This window comes from Tinamus guttatus, unplaced genomic scaffold (genome assembly GCF_059628265.1).
Source record: "Tinamus guttatus ecotype Peru unplaced genomic scaffold, ASM5962826v1 Tinamus_guttatus_pri_ptg000242l, whole genome shotgun sequence".
Lineage (NCBI taxonomy): Eukaryota > Metazoa > Chordata > Aves > Tinamiformes > Tinamidae > Tinamus > Tinamus guttatus.
The window spans coordinates 203,034-217,624 of NW_028288776.1; the positions used below are offsets into that span (position 1 = coordinate 203,034).

At 44.3% G+C, this 14,591-nt stretch overlaps 1 long non-coding RNA gene across 1 annotated transcript in view; it reads right to left on the bottom strand.

Moving 5' to 3' along the window:
- LOC148594471 (uncharacterized) overlaps positions 1–14,591 on the bottom strand; it is a 533,350-nt gene that overhangs the window by 85,718 nt on the left and 433,041 nt on the right. The window lies entirely within an intron of this gene.

Below are 14,591 nucleotides of genomic sequence, written 5' to 3' on the forward strand. Positions count from 1 at the left end.
AATTTGAAATACATTTGTACATTTGAAATACAGCAGTGAATCCTGCCCTCTATTAGCGCTCGGCTCCCAGCGCCCCCCGTCCCGAGTGCAGGTGTGTGAAGGGCGCCCCGTGAATTTGGACAATTGCAGAATCCTGGGAGAAGCAGGGCACAAAAAATGTCCTCTCTATTTGGAGCCAAGACAAAACACTCTTTTAGTATTGTTGTTATTAATTGATTGAAGTCCCATCCACTGGGGAAAACCTTTTAATGCAGAGGGGAAGTTTGAAATAAAAACAAATTTATAAAAACAAACAAATGCAACTCTAGGCCTGCCAGTGCCCTGCGACTGGAGAGATGCTTATTACAGACTTGCCGTTAGGTGGAAATCCTTGCTTTATAACCTAGATGGAACTACTTTAGTCTCTTTTCAAAGGCAACGATGGAGGGAAAAGGGGGACGTTTTAGCAATGTCCAAAAACTGAGCTGTTTATCTGATGTTTCTGGTTTGAATACCAGCAGCAACACGGCTGCAGTCATAGCACCCAATTTCCAGCAAAATGGGACCTCAGAAACATTGAGTTAGAGCAAAGAAATCATTTGTATTTAAAAGATAGTGAGCATTGCGCTGTGGTGGATGCCTGTTGCCTGGGGTTCAGTGGCTGTTAGCCATGGTTTGGAATGAGATGGACTTGTGATAGTGTGGCTTGCTACAGCTGCTCCTTGAGAAAAGCTGGGGAAAAAATCCTGCCCTAGCCCCTAAAAGCCACCTGTGTTCTCCTTATGGGTCACATTCCCTATTTTAAAAATAGCTCTTTCCTAGGAGGAATTTTTGATAAATCAGATTTTTTTTTTTCTTCCCCCTGAACCATTAGCCAAATTAATATTCCAGGTTTTGGACCAGGGACTTTAGTAAATCTTCCTCTTGATAATACCCTTTCAATAGAATACCCTGAAAGAAATGCTCTAAAATAAAAATTAAGGAAAACAAACTGAAACAGATGTATTAAAAATGCTCCATTAAGAGATAAATGATCCTGAGGAAAGTCCATCCTGAGACTTTGGAGTCAGGCAGGCAGCTCTTCACTGGTAGTCTTAATATGGTACAAACAGAACAGGATTTAAAGCCAGACATGTCACAGCTGTGTTACTGGAAATTTGGGATATCTTATTGTAAATACAATAAGCCAAAAGAAATGTAAAAAAAAAAAATCTGCTTTGTTTCAAAATGGTCTCCTGTGAGCCATCCCCTTATCTTTAGGAGAAAGAGGACTATTTAACTGTTGCTAGATTTTATCCTTAACTGGAGATGTGTTTACATGTCACTCAAAGAAAACAACCAAAAAAGGGGCAGGGGGGGGAATCTTGGATTCCAGAGAATTTGTTGCTTATGTTCCTTCCAGAAATTGTTCTCTTAAGGGACAAAGAAAAAGAAATCTGTGAAAAGAGAATATACGGTTTTAACCCATTTTGACCAGAGAGATTAGCCATGTCGGTGACAAACTGATATTTTGTTTCCCACCCAACTCACATTGATGGGAATTCAGTGACTAGGAGCCTCAAGGTGCTGTGGCTGGTTAACAGGGTTTATCAGCTGGGTGAAGATGTCAGCTGCCTCCAAGGCATTTTTAGGTGAACTCAGGGTCAGAGAGGTGTAACTCAGGCCACATCACTTAAGAAAGCCTTACCCCTTACTTATCTCTGCAAGTTTGCACAGAGAGGTGGAAAGCTCATACTATGAAGAAATAAGAATACCTTGATCTTATTAAGAAGTCTTCCTCCAACTTTTCAGCTGTAAAGAGCCATTTTGGCCTCTCTCTCTTAGGGAAAGTCTCCTCCATTTGGAGGAGCAGGAATGAAAAGGGTTGCTTTACAGTGACCATCAATACAGCAGTCACCAGCCTCTGCAGGGGTTATTTGTTGGGCTGGACACTTGTATCTTTGCTAAACTTGTAAGAACTTAGTGTCCTTGCACTTTCCCATGTCAAATTTGCTCAAAATTAGCCTACCAGCCTCTGTCTTCCAGAGTTCCCGAGGGTGAAGGTAATAGAAGATAAAAAGCATGCAGATCTCGCTGTCCTAGGTAGCCAGTATAAAATCTCTAATTTTTGTTATACTCTGTCTTTTAGTTGGAAAATAAGCAATATGCCTTGGATGGGGAAGAGGAAGTTTCTTCATTTCCCCTGAGACACTTTAGCTGTTCATGTTCTGATGCAGCAGTTCAGCAGAGCCCTTGCAAGGACAGGGGACTTGCAAGTCCTCAATGCGTCTGAACTTAGTGCGTTGAATCCTCTGGCGAGTTTCCTTTGCTTACGAGGCTCCCCTTCCACAGTGCTCCTGGGTGTTGAAGGAGAGCAGACATTGTGCCCAGGAGCCAGTGGGCCTGTTCCAGCCTGTGCTTAAGCGCCAAGCAGACTGCTCAGAAATGACTTTTCCTGGCGCTTGGAAGTCTCTGGGCTGCTTTGTGCCTGGCACCTGTTTGTAGCTCCTGTCCTCACGAAAGCAAGTGCTCTCCTTCCATTGCCTGCAGCAGCAGCGGCCTCAGACAGGGAACTGCCTGGCATTTCCTGGGGTGTGTGGAAACCAGGACAGGAGTTAGGGGCAAGGGAAGAGCAGGAATAGGCCTTGTGGGATGGTGGCCCATTAAAAAGAGAGTTGACACTGAACCTAGAACAACTGAGTCCCAGTGCGCTGCTGTGTGAAACTTAGATACCCACAAGACTCGTAGGTTCATGCTTCATGGCTGCTGGGGAGATCTTTTGTTTTTTTTTCTTTCAGATTTTTGTTTGTTTTGATTTTATTTTATATTTACTTGAAAAGTGTCTCTGTTAAAATAGTGGGATATTTCTGCAGCAGTAGTTTTGCAAAGCCAGGCATTCTGAAATCAAGAAATGTTGAAATGAGAGCTTCTGTAGCTCTGTACATTGATCGATATGTTGAGATGCTTTAGGAGTGATATCAGCACTTAGGAGGGGTTAAGTGACTTGGTGAATGAAGTTCAAAAAGGAAGATGCTTGCAAACCTGGTAGTAAAGCCTAGAGCTACAGTCCTGTTGTATTTTCTCTTGTGAGACCACCCCAATATCAGAATGATAAAAAACCTTCTACAGAAATGATCGACTGCCCTCTCAACAGAGGAGTATAATGAAAGAAGGAGAATGAGGCGAGGCACTGAATAGCTGTTGCGGTCAGCTTGGTCTTATTTTGAAGATAGTGTGCCACCCTGGTGACTGTCCAAGAAGGCTGGGACTTCTCCTGCTTTTTGAATCCTTCCTTTGCTACAAAACCCTGTGTATGAGTGGAATGAGCAGCCTGGGTGGAAGGAGGCCGATGGGACAGGCCTGTCCTTCCTCTGCACTTCAGTCTCTCTGAGGCATTGGACTCGTCCGGACAGCGATCGGCTGGGATGGGTTTTCTTGTGTGTCCTGCTGTAGCCCAGTGACCCACAAGCAATTTGACCACATCGACCCCTTATTCATATTTGTGGTAACATGTGCTGAATCCTGACCTACTTTAAAACATTTAACTGCAGCAGTGCTGCAGAGCAGGCGGGAGCTTTGCTCCAGCACCCTCCTTGTTTTCCTTTCCCAGACTAAGTTTTTAATGGAATAATTACTGCACGGAGCATGCCTGGATCCAGGGCTCCCAGAGCTGCTCCGCATTCCAGTGTCGCAGGAAGTAAAATTTGCGCCTGCCAAGTATGCTCGCTGCACGCCAGTCCCTCAGCCGCCGAATTCCTGTGCCGCTTAGCGGGAGGTTACATAACACCAGAGCGCTGCGCTTTGAGCAGTTCATTACCCAGAAAAGCAAAAATGAAGGGGTGTGATGTGGCAGGAAGTAGCTTGTATAAAACGTGCAAGCAGAGATTGAAAGATGTCAGTAATATGTTTTTAATATTAAGCTAAAGTAATGAAATGCTCATTTAAACAGTAAATTGGAGGTCCCGGAGGCTATAAATGAAGGTATAAATGAAGTAAAACTCAAAAAATGAGTGGTCAATTTATTTGATGGCATGAGCTTAAATTACCCTAACAGCTGGGTTAATAACTGTTTTCTTCTGCGCGAGACAGAAGTTTTGAGGCAGCTGTCTTTCTTTTTTGGAGCTGTGACGATAAAGGGAAGAAGGGTACAACAACTTTAAAAATATTGAGAGGAGAGGAGTCAACGAAGGGCTGAAACCCCTTTGTCAGGGCCCAAGTGCACAAACAGGCCCTGGTCCTGACCAGCTGCTCCTGAGGCTTCCTCACGCACCTGCCTTTGGCCTGGGCTTCACCTGGGCCTTGGGAGTGGGGTGTCTCCAGGCCACTGGTGCTGACTGGATGGGCCCAGAGCTGCAGGCTTGTTTCCATCCTTCTCTTGGCCCCATCTCCTTCGGCTCCTGGCTGTGGGACTGCGCTGTTGATGCACCTCAAGTGGTAGCTAAATTTCTCAAGGTGCCTGGCTGCACGTGTATTCAGACCACACTGGTTGCCGGTACATCTCCTGCCCTCCCTTCCCAAGACAGCTCTTTGCCCCCATGCACCAGGGCATTGATTGTTTCTTGGGATGAGCTCAGTTTGGTTTAACAGATTTCCTGTTGTAGGTACCAGCACCGGCTGATGTTCAATTTCTTTCCTTCTCTTCCTGTGATACGTTAGGAGGTTTTCAGCCTCTTGCAACAAGCTGACACCTTGTCAAGGGTTGTTGAGAACAATTTTACGGCTTGTGATGAGTGGTAGTGTTTGGGAGTAAATGTTCATTTGAACTTTCTGGACTCAATATCTATAGTGCAAATATTTTAAAGTTGAGGAAAGAGGACTCTTGACCAAGAGGCCTCAGTCCTGGTTTCCCCAAAAAGCAGAGGAGGAATTACAAGGGAGAAGCATTTTTCTCCCCTTTCTATACCGGGTGTGTGAGCTGATGCTCGCTCAGTATGTAGGGTTGGGACAGTTGTGATCTTTTCTGCTCAGATGCAAAGAGATGGTTCCTGGCTACTTACCTCCAGCAAGAGCAGCCTAAGAAAAGAGACTGGCAAGTAGGAGACACTTGGGTGTTACTTCATCCCTCTTGGAGGTGGAAAGCGCAGTCAGTGGCAGTAGAAGGAAGGCTCTGCCACACCAAAACCTAGTGATGTGTGCGCGTTGCCTTGCCCTGTGCCTAATACAGGTTGTCCTAAGCGGCTGTGTCCCAGAAGGGTGTTAAACCCTTTCCTCACACAGCCCCTGTGAGCCGTGGTGAGAGGCTCTGAGCTCCCATGGCAGCACGGCGTGGCACGAGGGCCACATCCCCAGCGGGGATGGGACCCGCAGCTCCGACTGTGCGGCAGCGCCCGCTTCACCTGGCCGGAAGTGGCCAAGCGCTGTTTAAAAACAAACCTGTGTTTCCAAGGGGGTACGTAGTAAAATCTTGGTTCTACTCATATTTGATATTATAGAGAATTCAAAACAGAAGAGTAAGATGATTCTTTTTAAAGAGTGAACGAACAGAAGGGGAGAGGGTGGCAGTCTGCCTGTTCTGCAGCATTAGGATCAAAATACAAAAAAGGTGGGGGAGAAGCAGGCCATAATTAATTTACCAGGATGCTGTAGCTCTCATTTCACTTTCCTACAGGAATAACTAAATGAAAATCCAGATTGTGCCTGAGCACATGAAGGAATAAACAGTTCCTGTGTCTTTCAGAGAAGAAGGTATTTCATCTTGCTGTGGGACCTCGTTGTTCCTCAATTTACTTGGAGATTGCCTTTATCAAAATAGCACATTCTTTACAGGTGAACTAAATTGTTGTTTTGAGAGGACATCCTCCTATCATCCTCATCAACACCCTGAGCAAGGCACTTAGTAAATTTTTCTTATATGACAGTTTTATGCTGACAAAAACTAAAGATGTGAAATTTAGAAGGTCAAGAAGTGAGGGTGTTGGATGTTGCTTACCATCTTTGGAGGTAAGCTCTCCGAGTCCTCCAAAAGGATTGTTAACTCCGTGCTGAAGGATTGCGTTGCCCAAAATGCTGCCCCATCTGAGGGATCACTTAGAAAACATGGCTCTCGAGAGACAAGTAGTAGTATCTTACACTTTTAGCACTGTTTATTACTGTGAAAGCTAATGGAAAAATCAGACTTGGAAAAGATGATATATGGCTTCTGTGTACCTAGAGAGGCCTTCTGCAGTTTGGTAAAGGATTTAAATCCTTTCTGCTAGAGATATCCTGGCTCTTTCCTTGCATCTGGTTGCAAGTTCTGTATATATGTGAAGTCGTAGACTTTCTATGAAATGCCAGTATTAATTTATTTTTTAGCTGGTAATTAAATTACTTAAACACTTAGTTGTTTACTGAACCAAATTTGCCTTAGTTACATTTCTTAAAGTATAAATAAAAACATTCCCCCATTAGCTTAGAAACAAATGCAATATTGAACACTTACTGGGGCTTATCCCTGCCTCTCAGGCACTCTCCAGCCTCATTCGCAAGGCAGAATCAGCAGTGTAAGTGCTGCTGCGGTGACACGGTGAGGATGAGGGTGCACGAGCAGTGCTCACCTGCCTGGCCTGGCCCGGGGGCTGCAGTTGGGCTCCCGGCTCAGCTGCTTCGCTTGTCCCAGCCACCACTCGGCACAAACAGAGCCCAGGGGGGTCCCGGGCCCCGGCCCTGCGCTGCCGTCACCGCCGCTCCCGGCACAGCCTCCCCCAGCTCTGCTCGTGCTGCCCCTGCGCGTACAGTGAGTTAGGAAGGCCACCCAGCAGCTGGAATCTTCGTGTGTCTTTGATTACAATTTTATCAAAAAAATCTTGTTTTTCTCTGTAATCACTGTCGAATGAAGCCCCACAGGTTGCTTTCCCTGTGTTAGAAGAAGTAAGAGAATACTACTTAATGAAGGAAAACCAGTAGGACTAAAGTTCATGCTTCCACACTCTGCATATATCACTGCAACTTTCATGTATGAATGGAGTAAATTCCTTAATTTCTTAGTAGAAAGGGAATAGCAAGTGGGAATAATTTAAGTGTGGCCAAACTTGAGCATATTGTGACCATCTTACACTGACCATTTAGGAGGAAGGGGTATTTGCAACTTTCTGAAAAGGAAACCGTGATTAACGTACTCTAGCTTCATTGGCAAATCAGTTACTGTGCTTTGACTTTGGATGGAGATTTGTGCCAGTTTGTCTTTATAGTAACCCTCTGCAGGGACATGCTCATTTGTTCACAGAATGCAAATGCAGCCTCTTGCACGGACATCAAAAAATAAAGGGGGCATGAGGCAGATCTGCCCTTGCACAACCACCCTTGTCTCTTAAATGTCTTGCTAGCCAGGTGTAATAAGTGGACTGATCTTTATAGACGATGCATGAGCACATTCTCTCTATATGTCTGAATTCTGGCAAAAGTTTCTCTCCAGGCCTTGCTCTGAATTATGCCTGTGTGTGAAAACCTGGAGAGTGTATGTATGTGTGTGTATGTACTGAACAGGCTGCTGAGATGGCTATTGGAAACTTATCTTTGCAGCTGTATTGCGAGCCAGAATATTTTGAAACTTGGCATGAAGCTTTTGGAGTGGGTGCAGTTCATTTAGTTAAACTTGGGTCTGTCTCTTGCACTCTTTTTATAGCTCAGATTCCCTAGAGTAGAGGGGAAGTACCTAATTGCAAGTCTGTTTTGCCAATACTTGGCAACTAGAACTTCCCTCCACTAATTGGAGTTTGCTTCTGAAGCCAATAGAGTCAATTTGGAATAACCTGACACTTCAGGAAATGACAAAAAGTTTTGAAGAATAATTAGAAATTAAAGGGTAGTATTGGTAACCCATGTATTAATTTGTAGATACTCTAGATGCTATTATTAACAGGTCAGTAGTTGTATTATTATGAAGTTGTATTATCATATAGTCGTCAGTATTATTAATGTGTCAGAGTGTCCTATAGAAATCTTAACTCTACATTTTCCACCTCTTCCTGCATTTTCTTCCTTGCACCCAGGTGGTACTGTGTGGCACTTGATGCTTATTGGGACACTAATCAGGTTCTGAAAACACTTTGTACCAGTGTGGCACACGTAAATATTTAATGACGTTTTTCATCTCAAGAAGTTTAAATGCTTTCTTTGAAAAAATATGTTGTTACAGTTTGAAAAGTACTTTTATGGCTTTGTGTATGTTAGAGGAGTTTGGCGTTCAAGGCAGTGTTTGCAGTCTGTGCATACCAAGGCGCACATATCAGTAGAGCAGAGGTACCAGCAGCATTAAGGGATTGCAGTGGCTGCTCCTAGGCCTGTAAATCAGCAAAGTTGCAGAGTCAGCACAGGCCCCACTCAAGCAAAAACTTAAACATCTGTTTAACTTTAGCCATGTGCTTAAGCTTCTTTGACATGAGTGTCTAAGTTGGCATATTTTGTTTGTTTTTAATAGCTGCTCTGAGTGCTTTACTACACTAAACTTATTCTTCAGGATCCAGGACGCTTTTCCATCTCCTAGGATGGAGCTTGTTCCCTAACTTCAGCCTGACTTCACATCACAGGACAAGATGTAGGCATGCAGTCCCAAACTTGCTCTTTCCTATTGCTTTCTTCCCTCCTCAGCAAACCTGATGTGTGGAAAGTCAGAGTGCTCCAGCCTAACATGAGCTATGGCTTGTTCGTGCAAGTCTCCCTCGGTGCTGGGGGAACACCTGCCCCATAGCATGCAAATAGCCTGGAAAATGCCAACTATTCTTTTTTTGTGTTTTTTCAGGCAGTTCAGTGTATTCAGCAATATTCACTGTATAGGCTGATCACGTTCATTCAGGTATCTGAGGGACTATGATTATGGAAACTTGCTGTGGACTTGTTGCTTCTTATTCCTCTAAGCTACAAAAAGTCATAGATCTTCTGTCCTAATTTTATGACAGCAGGGTCAGAAACAACCCTTTCAGAAGAACTATGGCTGAGAAGGCATAGAGGAAAACATCCTTGCCTTGACACTGGTAGGATAAAGGAAAGGCCGATAGAAAAATATCACTGGCCTGTTCGCACCTTTCAGCTGAGCTCTGTTTCCCCAAACGATGGAAGTTCTTCCTTTGCTCCACCCAGCCTGGAGGAGCTCAACATTTCCCCACATACATTTATTTATCTTCTGTGGGTCCGCCATAATGCTCAGCCGTGTGCTTATATACCTGTCGAGTGAGACACGCTTGCTAATACAAAAGCTGTGCTTTCTTCCAAGCTCCTTTGCTCATTGACTGATATTTTCTTGGAAATAGTTTCCTGGAACTAACTCTTGAAGTTCTAGGAAATATTGCTAACAATTTTATTTGTAAGACCTGTGGCCTGCAATACTAGCCTCCTCTTCCTTCTCTTACAAAATACTCCAATTGCATAAAAAAGCAAATGTGTAATAGATTTTTCTGTCTTGGAGGTTGCGTTAAAATATTCTAAATATATACTGATACAACCAATTCACAAGATTAAATCCTAAAATCCAGAAGATAAGGAGGAAAATAACTTTGTGAAAGGATAGCATGCTTGGAGCAAATAGTTCATCAAGGCTTGACCAAATGGTTTGGAAGAACTAGAATCTCCTGCTTTCAAACAAAACTGCCTTTGTCAGGGCCTTATGGGGCAAGCAGGATGAAGGAAATCGGTTCCTGAACGTCCCTAAGTGGTCAGGAATGTGCAAATTGCCATGTGAACCTGAACAAGATATGAAAAAGCATCTGCTGAGGCTGAGTGGCCAACGGCGGCGTTTAGGGCTCGGGTGAAACGGGTGCTGAGCAGCTCTGCTGGCAGTTAGGAGTGGAGAGGGACTGTCAAATCCAGCCTTTCTAGGGGACGTACACAGCTAAGGGTAATGAGAAACTAAGAATCAAAAAAGCAGGTCAGCCTAGCATAGGAACACAACCCAACCCGAAGATCATCCCATCTCTGCACGTGTATGTGGACACTGAGGATTTACTGGGGTTTGTTTAGCAGAAATTGCAGTTGGCCGCGGTATCTGGAAGCATCCATCTTTCAGCTCCTTGTCTGTGCTGATAAGGGAAGAATCCTGTGCTGCTGTATCCCAGCCCGTTCCTCCTGACGAGCTGCATATCTTGAGAGGCCATCTATCATTTTCTGGTTGTCACTTCTATAACCCGGGAGAGATGAGTGGACAGGGAGAGGGCAGGCGCCGCACGCTGCGTGGGGCCCATGGGGCCTGCGCGTGTGGAGCCGAGGGTGGCAGCCGGCTGCGCGCGTGTGAGGGCCTGTGAGCACCAGCCTCGGCACCTGCTGCCCCAGCCGGGGAGCTGCCGTGTGAAGACAGGCACGGAGAAGGGACAGCGGTTTCCAGGTCTAGAGAGTTAATGATTATTTGGGGCAGTGTTAAGCGCTGACAAACAATCCCTTCTGCTGGGCTGTGAGCGTTTCCCCTGGGCCCTGAGGAGGCTGCGGGCGCCGGCGCTGCCCGCCGCGGCCTTGCGCTGAGGCTCTCCCTTTCCCCCAGCTGCACCTAGGACCCCGCTGTGCCTGTCGGGACCCACGGCAGCCGGGCCACAGGCACCAAGGCTAAAGAGGGTGATTTACAGCCAGGCCCTGCATTTCCCTATCCGCTTCCTTGTGCGCTGCCGAAAAACGCAGACAGCGATGGGCACTGAACGCCTTTCAGGCTGGGCATGGAAAGCTAAGGAAAGGAGTACGGAATCTAAAGCTGACTTGACTCTGAGTCAGCAGCTAGCAGCACTTTTGGAAGTACATGTACAAAATGAAGCTGTGAAGCCTTCAGAGATGACCATTGCCCAGTTTGTTTCGTGTTTTCTGGTAGGGGAACACACCTCTCCCAGGCCCTTTGCTAGTTGCAGGTGGATTTTGTTGTGCCACCCGATTTTTTTTCTTTTGATCTTTTATTTAATGTAGCTGTAATTTTATAGAAATACATCCCATGCATTTCAATAAAATCACGAAGAGGACTCTTTTCCACACTCCTGTTTGCTGCACTGGATGATACAAAATAGACTTGCTGGAATTAACTCAGGCAACATGCACTGTGCAGAATCACAGCCCTGAATTTCTACACTTGATAGTCTAAGACTTCTTTTAATGGTACAAACTGGCATTTCACTTAGGCTGGACATGATGGATGGGGCATGAGTGAAATTATTATTTGAAGGTTGCGTGATCAAATCTAATTTATTGGATCCTCACCTCAGTGATGCTGGAAATTTTCAGGATAACAAAACTCTATATGTTAGGCTTTGCAAGTGTACAAAGAGACTATCTCATTTCTACTCCCTGTACAGAGGCTGCCCAATTTCAGTATTTGCCCCACTTTGAACTGACCAAGCAGGAATGCAGCCCTCGACAAGAGCATTTGCCATGTATGCACTGCCACCAGCCTGGCACTGCACCACCCTCTGCAAAAGGTGCCAAATGAATTTGAAGTTAGCAAGCTGTGGCTGTGTTAGCAGAAAAGCAAATCACTTAAAGCTGTTTATGCTCAAGAAAGCCAGCAAAACATACACATTTGCAGCCATGTGGCATAGAGAACTCTGCTTGAGTAACAGTTTGGGGAACTGTCCTTGCTCCAAGGCTACCAACTGAGACACAGTATCATTTGGTAGTAGAATAAAATTCTGGAAATCTTAAAATGTATTAATTTCCTCTAAAATGCTGCTGCTGTAGTAAGTACCTTCAAGTGCCTTCCAAACAGTCTTTGAATTGCTATGATAAATTAAACAAATATGACTAAACTTTTTTTTTTTCTCCTGACTTCTATGACCTTGTGCCCCTCTAAATGCAAACACTTCTTTTAAAACGGCAGCTAGTTCAGAAGAGGGCCTTTTCTCAGGAATACTTGTGGCAAGTAAGAGAGCTACTCTGTAGGGCTTTTTTTCTGACTACTAGAACATAATGGTTAGAAGGACGCTAGGAAAAGTCTCTTCATAAAAGAAATAATTTTTCTTTGGCAATCCTCTCCACAATACAAAGCTTTACTGCAACTAGAATTGCATTAGTTCCCTCGACTTTTTATTTCTGCAAAATCATAATGCATCGATTCCTCTGTTGCCCCGGTCAGAGGGGCTGCTGAATGAAAATCCTTTTAATGCTGCACCTTCAGGTCCACTCTAGCTTGTGACCCTAGGCACTTGGCCAGATAGTGGCTGGTTGTGTAAATGTTTTCACAGCCCATCAGCCCTGGGGCTGCAGTGCCGGAGGAGGGAGCCTTGCCAAGGCCAAGAGGCACCTGGAGTCCCCCCTGCGCCCGCATGGGCAGCAGCGGCTGCGTCCCGGCAGCGCTGCCGCTTCTCGGCCAGCAAGAAGCCGTCCGGGGTGTCTGCTGGCAGCCTCCAGCTTTCCGAGATGCATCGGGTAAGGACAGGGCTTGGTATGCTCAAACAGAGCATGGTTTTCACATTTCTTTTCTTATTTGTTAAATATTTAAAATAAACTCAACACTTCACTGAGCCTAAGCCTAAAAGCAACAGATCTACAAGCTCATTAGGATTTAGATTTTCATTTATCTGTTATCACCAGAGCTACCCAGAAAACTTTTCAGTTTTGCTGATGCTCCTCAGGCTCCTTTAATAGGATGTCTCCTGTTTCCAAATTATAATATACAACTAACAGCAAAAAATACTGTAACCTTAAGGTGTGCCATAATTTCCTCCTCTAGCCTTGCTTACTACAGAAAGTAACCTTGTCGTCCCCCTGCTATATACACAGCTGAAAAATACAAAATTTGGGGAGGAAAAAAAAAAAGCCAAAAGAGTCTAGATTTGTCCCCAGCATTTTTTTCTCAGGATTTGATGTATCCCTTTTTTATTCTTTTCTTTTCCAAGTTCATAGGGTCTTTTTTTTCCAGCCTTTTTTGGGATCTGACCAATTTATTAATGTTCTTGTCATAGCATGTCCAGAACCCAACAGTAATCCAGCTGTAGCCTCCCCACTGCTGCACATGTGTTGCAGCAATGTTGTCTCAGCCCTTTCTTTGAATAGCATCTATCAGAGCTGGAGATTCACAGTCAGTTTATAAGGATCTCAAGTCACATAATTAAACTTCAAAGGAATCTTTGAGATTCCTAAACCTGTTACAACTCCTTAACTTGAGTTATGGATCAGTGGCAACTACTGTTTGTTGCTACTGTATTTTCTTGCTGTTTTCTAATAAGCCTTTTATCAAAATGTTAATGCCTTCTCACTCCAAACAGACCATTTTGCATTTAACATTTTACTTCTGGTTTTCATCCTTCTGTGGAGTGCTAAAATGTGCTCTTTTGAGTACATGTTTCTTTTCATTTTACCTAAAATGAAAGAACAACAACAAAAAGGAACAATGTTGCCTGTAACTTGCTATCAAATACATGGAGCTTAAAATTGCCCCCCTCAATTTTATTTTGCTCCCAGCCACCGTTAGCAGTGATGTTCCTCTTTTGGCTGATAAATGCCTGCAGGGGTAGCTACATTACACTGCTTGCTGCAAGGAGCTTCTCAGAGCAGTGCCTAGCAGCAAAGCTCAAGTCACTTACAAAGCTGACCAGAGATATTTGACATTTTTGCTTGTTGTCAGCTAGTGCTCTCATAAGACCATAGACAGCGTGAGTGAATGTAGGAGGAAACAATACATCTGCAGACACTGGCAGACAGAATCGCTTGCCAAATTTGGCCACAGTTCCTTTAGATAAATAATTTCTCAGTGACGTGCTGTGTTGAAATTATATAAACAGCAAAAATTACTAAGACCTGGGCCCCAGGGTTTTGTGGGTTTCAAGATTTTCTGCAATCAGTATTCTGACATCTGCAAATATTTTTCTTTAACAGCTGATGCCAGAAACAGAGCAATATTACCCTCAGATTGTGCATGTTAAAGATTTTAAGTATATAGAAATAATTGCTGTTCAGCCACAGCCCTGGTGAGGATTTCTGCACTCTCATAACCACTAGTGTGTATGTGAAAGCTTTATAAAAGTTATCAAAGCAGCGATCTCCTCCACGGAGTGGCTTGTAACCTTTTATAGCAGCAACTCATTAGTATTTCAAGAAACGTATATGGAAAGACATTGCACTAAAGTATAGCCCCTCAAAATTATCAGGCATATTTAGAGAAGTTGAGCTGTATTATGTGCAGCAGCGTCTTGCACAGTGAAACTGCGAGTTAGAAGTTAATGAGAGTTTTTTCCTACTTAGGACCTGGCAACAAACTAGCTTACAATCCTGTAGTAAGACTTCCTTGATAAATAAGGTCCTTCCACTCTAGTATCCAGCTGCACTATACCTAGCTGAAAAGCATTTTCCATCATTGAAGAATTTGCACACCAGTATGTGTCTTCCGGAACAGAAACATCCCACAGGAAACTTCTACCCAACTCTCTGGTTTACACACCATTTCTAGACAATCTTTGGAAGTTATAAAAACAAATCCTTTATTGAACAGATGCTCTGTGAAAATCAGTTTCCCTAACAGAGATTGACACCTATGCAGGTCACAGGAGACAGGCCCCAGGCAGTAGTTGGTGCCTAGTGACATTTCCCCAATGTCACCCTGGAACTCTACAGGTTGTGCAAAATGCATTGCTGCACTTACAGCTATTGCCTCCGTAGGGAAGCACAGATGGGGAGAAGTGTGCTTTTAAAGTGTGCTTTTGAAGCAGTTACCTTTCCTTCTGATGATGCAGCCTCCACTGTTTGGCCCCTCC